Source organism: Plecotus auritus (assembly GCF_963455305.1).
Source record: "Plecotus auritus genome assembly, chromosome: 5".
Lineage (NCBI taxonomy): Eukaryota > Metazoa > Chordata > Mammalia > Chiroptera > Vespertilionidae > Plecotus > Plecotus auritus.
The window spans coordinates 97775155-97783168 of record NC_137776.1 but is presented as its reverse complement, the minus strand read 5'-3'; the positions used below and the strand labels follow the sequence as shown (position 1 = coordinate 97783168).

The 8014-nt window shown below is 45.8% G+C and overlaps 1 pseudogene across 1 annotated transcript; it reads right to left on the bottom strand.

Annotated features, from left to right (window-relative positions):
• Positions 1 to 5353: 5353 nt before the first annotated feature.
• On the bottom strand, positions 5354 to 6172 carry LOC308248258 (HCLS1-associated protein X-1-like; annotated as a pseudogene). The gene has a single exon. The product of its transcript is annotated as an HCLS1-associated protein X-1-like (transcript).
• Positions 6173 to 8014: the final 1842 nt, after the last annotated feature.

The following is an 8014-nucleotide window of genomic DNA, read 5'->3' as shown; positions in this document are numbered from 1 at the left end:
GAGGGAGCCAAAGAGGTCTGCTAGTCTGGGATGCAGCCAGCACTCACCGCGCTAAAGACATGAAGACATTTCTTCACGAAAGAAAAATAGATCAGATAATGATTCCCGCAGGAATGACGGCCTATCTCCAGACTCTTGATATTGCAATAAACAAGCCATTCAAAGACAATTTGCGCATGGAAATTAATGACTACATTGAAAATAGAATGGAGAGAAATCAGAGTGGAAACTTTGTGAAACCTAAACTGCAAGAAGTTGTGACTTGGGTGAAGAATTCATGGGAGAAAATCACTGACAGTTGCATTGCAAATGCACTGCGAGCAGGCTACCTTGACAAGAAGTACTCATTTAAAGACAGTGCTATTGCTAAACATGAGAGATTTGGTCCACTGATTCTGAAAGAAATGGAGTCACAAGAAATTTACCAGGAAATTCAGGAATTGGATTGTTATGATGATGTTCCAGAAGATGATGACATGATTGTCATTGAATAAACGAGTAAATTCTTGATACTGTAGGATTCACAGTTTGTCTGGTTTGTGTTGACAACTACCGTACTACCGTACTGTATACAGGTAATAAATTTCCTTTATTTTCATTTAACAATAAATGTGTACCGTATTCTTCTTCATGGAAAAATAAGACATCCCCTGAAAATAAGACCTAGCGTGTCTTTGGGGCAAAAATTAATATAAGACGCTGTCTTATTTTCGGGGAAACATGGTACATCATAAGCTTCTCTAGGGTACGTTGTCCCATGTTCTCCTCACCAGCACACTTCAGTGTGCAGTGCACATGCAGCACACAGAAGGGGCATGACCCGCATGGATGCACACATGATGAATGGATGTGTGAATGCTAGATTTAGGGGGTCTGTCTTTTTAATTCATATATTTTTCCTGTTTAAACTTATGTGACTGTTCCTTCAAAATTAAATTTTCTGCATGAAAAACTCTTGCTTCTCTGATGCGGTTGTACTGTGTATGTAATTTTATGTCTTGCTTTGTAAAATTTAATCTGGTTATCATATTTTTGTGAAGTTAATAATGTTATTACAGATTAATTTTACTTGCTTATTAACCTACCAGTATAAAGTTGAGATATTGCCAATTATTTTTGCTATTAAAATTATGTAAATATTTTTATTCATAGGGTTTGTAAAGTACTGTAGAGACTTTCCTTACAATAAAATCACTGTAGTGAAGTCTATGGGTCAAAGGCATGAATATTTAATTTATTTTTACGTTTTTATATTTTGACCTATGGCTTTGCCAAAGCGCGGGACAGAATGTGGCAGCCCTGCAACCTAGGGATGTAATTGTGTCCCTGCAGTTGCCAACTTGGGGTGCTGTCCATCCCTGTGCCCCATCTCTGGTCCTGCTCCTTGTGATACAGTCTGTCTCTCTGTCAATCTGTCCCTCTTTAGATCTTCAGAACGTTTTTCCAGTTTCTCAAATGCAAAGAAGCTGAGAGTAGAAAGATCAAGAATTAAGAGGATGCATTTAATCATTTCACTTATTCTTCTATTAAATCAGACTAAGGCCTTTTAAAGTCACAGAGTACAAAGGAGAAGATAATGCCCAAGTGGCTCATTTATTACTGAGTGCATTTCACAGGGTGAGAGAGTCAAGCCGTGTAGAGTGGGAGGAAATGGAAGTGAGAGCGCATTTCCCACTCCCCGTCCCTCTCCCTGGAGATAACTGCTTCTGAAAGTGTGCTTGATTCCTTCCCGGTGAGTTTATGCACCAGCAAAGGTATCCTGTGTCCTGGAGTTGACCAATATTGTACTGCTGGTCCTTCTGAGTCTTAGCGTGTCGGTGGGAAATCTCCACCCAAACCTGGAGTGCCACCTGGCGGCAGCAGCGTGAGAGCTTCCAGACTGTAAGAGGCCTCTGCTTTTATTTGTTTATTAAATTTTTAATTGGGGGGGGGGAGGAGAGAGAGAGAGGGAGAGAGAGACAGAGAGAGGGAGAAGCTTGTTGTTCCACTTACATGCATTCATTGGCTGCGTCTTGTACCTTATGTGCCATGTCCCTGATCAGGGATCAAACCTGCAACCTTGGTGTGTAGGGATGACACTTCAACCAGCTGTCTCCGCCAGGTCAAGGCCCCCTCACCTCCTTTTTAAGAAGGGTTACATGTGCATCTTAGAGTCCGTGAAACGAGGTGTACCTATGTTCACATTTTTAATCCCCATAAATGAGCAATATCATCTAGACTGTTCTGTATCTTGCAAAGATCTTTAAAAAATCCCATCAGCTCACACAGCTAGTAATAGAATGTGAAACAGGTTCATCTGCTAAGGAAGCACATAAAAAACCACTGATATCTGCCTCCAGAATGGCCCACTTGGGACCAATGGATCAAAGTTTCAGGGAGGCAAAGTGGAACTCTGTGGAGAGGCTGTTCCAGCAGCGGTTTGTGTAAGGGGTTGCCCATCCTGGGCAGGTGAGCTTAGTGTCCCGTACAGTGAGATGGCCTTCAGTCCTAGTTGTTGTGGAGATATCTTATTCGAGATTATGAACCGGCATGTCACTTAGAAGGGCAGCTTTCCCAGGACAAGCGCGAGACAAGTTGAGTAGTAGGTTGTCAAGTGTGCATTTGGTGAAAGGTATAAAGCAAGGCTAATGCATCAACTCTGACTTACAATGAAACGTCAAGTCAATCATTTCTTTGTGCCTCAGTTTCCTCATCTGTGAAATGGAAGAAGATGGACTTAATGAATATGAATGTACCTTCTAACACAACAATTCAATGGCAGTTTTTTAAAAAAATATATTTTTATTGATTTGTAGAGAGAGAAGGGAAAGGTAGAGGGAGAGAGAGAGACATCAACGTGAGAGAGAAACATCTATCGGCTGTCTCCTGCATGCCCCACACTGGGGATGGAGCCCGCACCCTGGCATGTGCCCTGTCTGGAAGCGAACCTGCGACCTTTTGGTGCACAGGACAACACCAGCCAAGGAGACACATGGGCAGGGAGGCAGTTTTTTGAACCTATGGTTTAGTTTTGTTGATTAGGAAGAGTAACCTTGTTAAAAACTGATGGCCAGGGATTGAGTCTTTTCAGCTTGAGTTAAGTAGCACTGAGAAACTCTGCCTATTTATAACTCTCAACAGGAAACACATGCCCATCCTGTCTACTCTTTTCAAGACTTCAGGGTGGCTGACAGCAAAAACGTGAGCAGAGGTGAAGTCTGAGATCAACGTGTCACTTATAGCAGAAGTAATGGTGTGTCATGCGCCCTGGTCTTCGGTGCTGGGTGGCTCACTAGCAGATAAATCGGCATTATTTCTAGGGTGTCATAGCGAAGATCTTGTCCCAGCAGAGTAACGACAATATTCTAAGCTGCCAGTGGGAGGGACCAGGGTTTTAACAATTCCAGGTGACTCTAGATTTGGTGGGTAAGGTTGCTGAGAGTGGGACACATTACACTTTTATTTATATGTGGGTTACACAGTCTCTTTCTGATTATCTGTCTCTTCATTCATTCATTCATTCATTCATTCATTCATGAATACTACTATACACCAGGCATTTTCCTAGACATTGGAGATGCGGCCTGTAACAGCCAGTCCTCATGGAGCTCATATCCCACCAGGGAGACAAATAAGATACATTGTCATGCCAGGCAGTTGTTACAAAGGGAAGAGGAGGCAGGCTAGCCCCTAGAGTGACCAAATATGTTACATAGGAAGGTTGGAGAAGTCTCTTGGATGAGGCAACATTTGAGTGAAGGGAGAGAGATTTTCTAGGCAGGGGAATGACAAAAACAAAAACCTCGAAGAAGAAATGAGCTTGGGATGTTCAAGAAACAGCTGGGAGGCCCAAGAGTCAGGGAGAGATTAATGGGTGATGATTCCAGACAGTGTGGGGTGGGGCCAGTAGGCCTTGTTAGTCATAGCAGGAAGCTTGAATTTGCCCCTGGTTCTATAGAGGAGCCATCAGAGGACCTGTAAGGAGATGAAGCATGTGCCAATATATGTTTAAATCCAAACGCTGTGAATTGAGTTAATTAGGGGCAAAGGTTGGGGCAGAGAGAGCCCTGAAAAGCTCTGGTGGAGTCTGAGGAAGGTGTGTGCAGGAGGAAGCTGCTGAGATGAGGGCGAGGGGGCTGCATGTGGGCATGCTTCTAACGCAGAGTGCAGGGACTTGCTGCAGATTGGGTGTGAAGGGAGGGGAGATGCAGCGTGACAGGGCTTTAGCTTCAGCTACTGGGCGGCGGGCAAGTTGGGCTGAGGAGCTGGCGAGGGGCGGCAAGCTGCTTGTGCACCTGGGGTCTGCCCGCCAGAATCCAGGGCACGTGTTGGGGATGGAGTCAGACACCTGGAGTCGGAGCTCATGGCTGTGGTCTGGACCAGAGAACTATTTGGGAGTTTTCAGCATGCATGTGGATGCGCCATGCTGGCGGCAGAATTTAGGTCCCAAGACCATGGATACCATGGGACCTTTAACCTGTTCGGTGGCTTCAGGCTGTGCTGTAACTCCAGCTGAGACAGCAGGGTAGCCATGCATAAGAGAAGATGCTTTCAGAGTTTGCAGTCCCCGAGTTACCTCCTTCACCCTGGTACATGGCTTCACCTTCAGACATGTCATTCATGTCACCAGACAATAAAGATGAGCAGACTTCTAGCTGTTGTTTGATCCTGAGAGGAATAACTGGACCGCTATCTGCCTGCTGGGACCTCTTTGGGACTCAATTCTCTCTGTACTGTTTCCCTCCATCCTCAATAAATGATCTTCTAGGATGGAAATGCTTGGACACAATAGTCACTCAAAGGAAATTTATTGAATAAATGAATACTCAATAATTTTATAGGTGAGTCAGGTTGCATAGGGCTTGCTTTTCCAAATAAATGATAAATGTTTGAATAAAAACTACAGCCTTTTACAAAATATATATTTTTATTGATTTCAGAGAGAGGGAGAGAGAGATAGAAACATCAATGATAAGAGAGAATCATTGATCAGCTGCCTCCTGCACACCCCACACTGGGGATTGAGTCTTAACCTGGCATGTGCCCTGACCGGGAATTGAATGGTGACCTCCTGGTTCATAGGTCAGTGCTCAATCACTGAGCCATGCCGATCGGGCAAAAATTACAACCTTGCCTATGACCAAAAGTTTCAAAGGAGTTGCCTGTGTTTCAATCTGATGAATTCATTCAATTTTTTTTTAGCATAAATAAGGGTTTTATTGGTCAGTTTGTGTGAATGACATACTGACATACCCCTAATTCACTGTTCCACACACCCAAGGCCCTGAGGTGGCAGGAGGAGAAGCTAGCCAATTGATGGTGAGAAAAGGGTGGGAGGTGGGAAGAACCTGAAGGCCTCTGAGGGTTAACAAGGCTACTGGGACCAGGACCAACGGCCGAGGAACAAATCCAGGATGAAAAGGCATCATCCAAGGCTGGAGGAGTTGCTGATTCTGGATCATCTCTAGGATTGCCATCTGCTTCTTGATGGGTTACTGGGGTTTCTATTCAGCACTCACTGTCCACCACAGTCCGGTGCTCCTCTGCTGTCCCATCTGGCCTAGTGATCTTGGTCACACAGATGCTCTTGAAATAGAATTTGGGCTAGGGCTGCAGAACTGGGCCAAGGTCCTCCTGGGAAACCTGGGAATCAAGATTCTTGTCCTCTTTGGCTCTAGAATGGGAGGGGGGTGTCACAAGCCACATATCATCAAACCTATGGAAAGGTCTCTGGGAGCCCCAGCTTGGTGCTGGTTTTGGAGAGTCAGTTCTTGCATCACTCTCCAAGACCCCCAAAGATCCTGTGTTGGTGACTCTCTGGGTACTTAAGCACTGAGTCCCAAAGTGTCTGTCCTTCCTGCAATCTCTCACTCGGTGTCTCTGACTCCGTACCTGGAAGTTCAGGAGGATGGGAAGGCAAGGCCCAGGCCCCCATCTCGCTGAAGATGTTATTAAAATCCCATACCAAAGCCGAAATTATCCTGGAAACGAGTCCTCCTCCAGGGCTGAAGCTGAAGCTGAATTCCTCAGGAGGCTGGGAGTCCTCAGACCTCAAGCTCTCAGGGCCCCACATGGTCCCTTCTTCATCATCATCCTCATCTTCATCTAGAGTCATCCCTCCAAAAAAGGATCTCTGTGGCTCTGAGGTCCAGAAAAGCTGAAAAAGCCCCCAAAAGAGGTCAAAGAGGCTCATTCCTGTATTGGGATTTGAGCCCCACCTGAGGCCCATTCACACTGGGAGGAAAGCCTACACTACGCTCTCATTTGATTGTTTAACAAATAGTTATTGGTTGCCTATGTGCCAAGTGTTCTTCCAGGCACTGGGGATAGAACATGGACAAGTCCTTGCCTTCCCAAAGTTCACATTCTGGTGAGAACAGGCGGGTGATAAATAGGCAAGCAAATGAAATATAAAGTCAGGAGAGAGACAAAATGGCAGCGGAATAGACAGATGTGTCCTGAGTCTTGTCCCGGGGCAAATAGAGGGAGCAGCTGAAACGAGTGGAATCCAGCCTGAATTGGTGAAGGAGGCGCAGCTGGTGAGACAGTTTGCAGCCGGGAAGGGCAGAGATCCCCCCGAAAAGGTAAAATCAAAGATCTAGGCAGTAGATTCTGCCAGACCTCTGTGCCCAGAAGGTCAGGGAGAAACTACACGGTGCCAAGCCGCGTCTCTGAGGACAGGCAAAGCGTCTGACTGAAAAAAAAAAAAAAAAAAAGGGTCCACGGGACTGTGAGAGGTAGTGGATTTTAGACCTTGGAGTCTGGATTTGGGATCTCAGCTCAAAGGCAGCCCTGAAGAGCTGCCGGACTGCAGTGCCAGCAAGAGAGGAACTTGCAGAGACGTGGTCCCTCCTCGCACTGGGGCCTGTGCCTTTCTCCACTGAACCTAGTTTATAGGACCTTTAGGATACAGACACTTAACCTGTGGCTGAGCTGCAGAAGAAGGGGTGGGGTTGTGGAATCTGGGGAGTGTAGGCAGCAGACAGTCCAGGAGAGGTAGAAGCGAGTCTGGTGCTGAGTCATATCTAAGCCCCGGTCGCCATTTTTTCCTGAGAGATAGCCCCTCCCTCCAGTCTCCAGGCAACCAATATAGCCACACCCAGATCCCACCCTGAATAATACAAAAGAATCTGAATACTCCCTGAGGCCATAGGATCTGCCCTAAAGAGAAATCTTTAGAAGCTAGGCACCTCAATTGCATGGCTACACTGCCAGGGCCCTTCAGAGTGCTTCAGTGTGCCTCGCTGGCAAACTTACCGCGGGTGCTCCTGTGAGCCGCCACTGGGAGTAAGCGCCTATCCACCACAGGTGCAGCAGCGAAAGCTGAGTCTCTCCACCCCATTAACTACAGAACTCTGGGCATCACAGTCACACCTTTCCAGAGTGCAGGCCCTCTGAGCCACATCACCCAGACAGACAGTTCCTTGGTGCCACTGTGAGTCCCCACTGGGCATGCGTGATTTCAATTAAGGGTGCAAGACAGCAAAAATTGGGATACTCCCCTCCATGGCTGCTGACTTCTAGACACTGTAGTTGTGCCTCTCAAGCTTGCAGGCCTACATCAAGAGAACCCAAATAGCTCAAGTAGGGAGTTACACTAGATTACCAAGTCCAGGAGAACTGAGAGATTACACCAGTAGCACCATCACCAAAAGAACCTGGGTAGCAAAGCAATTGGATCTACAATTAAAACATTACAGGAAAAAATGGGGAGATAAAAAAGCAACTCCCAAAGGAAAGAAAAAGAGGAATCACCAGAAAGGGAGTTAAATGAAATTGAGGCTAGCAGCTTAACAGAGAAAGAATTCAGAGTAATGATTATAAGGATGTTTAAATGGATGGATGACAAATACACACAACTCAATGACAAATACACACAACTTAATGAGAACTATAAGGAGCTGAATGAGAATGTCACCAACATGAAAAGAAACAAAGAGGAGATGAAGAACGACATAGCTGCAACAAAGAACACATTGGAAGGCTTAAACAGTAGACTAGAAGAGGCTGAGGACCGCATCAGCGAATTATAAGA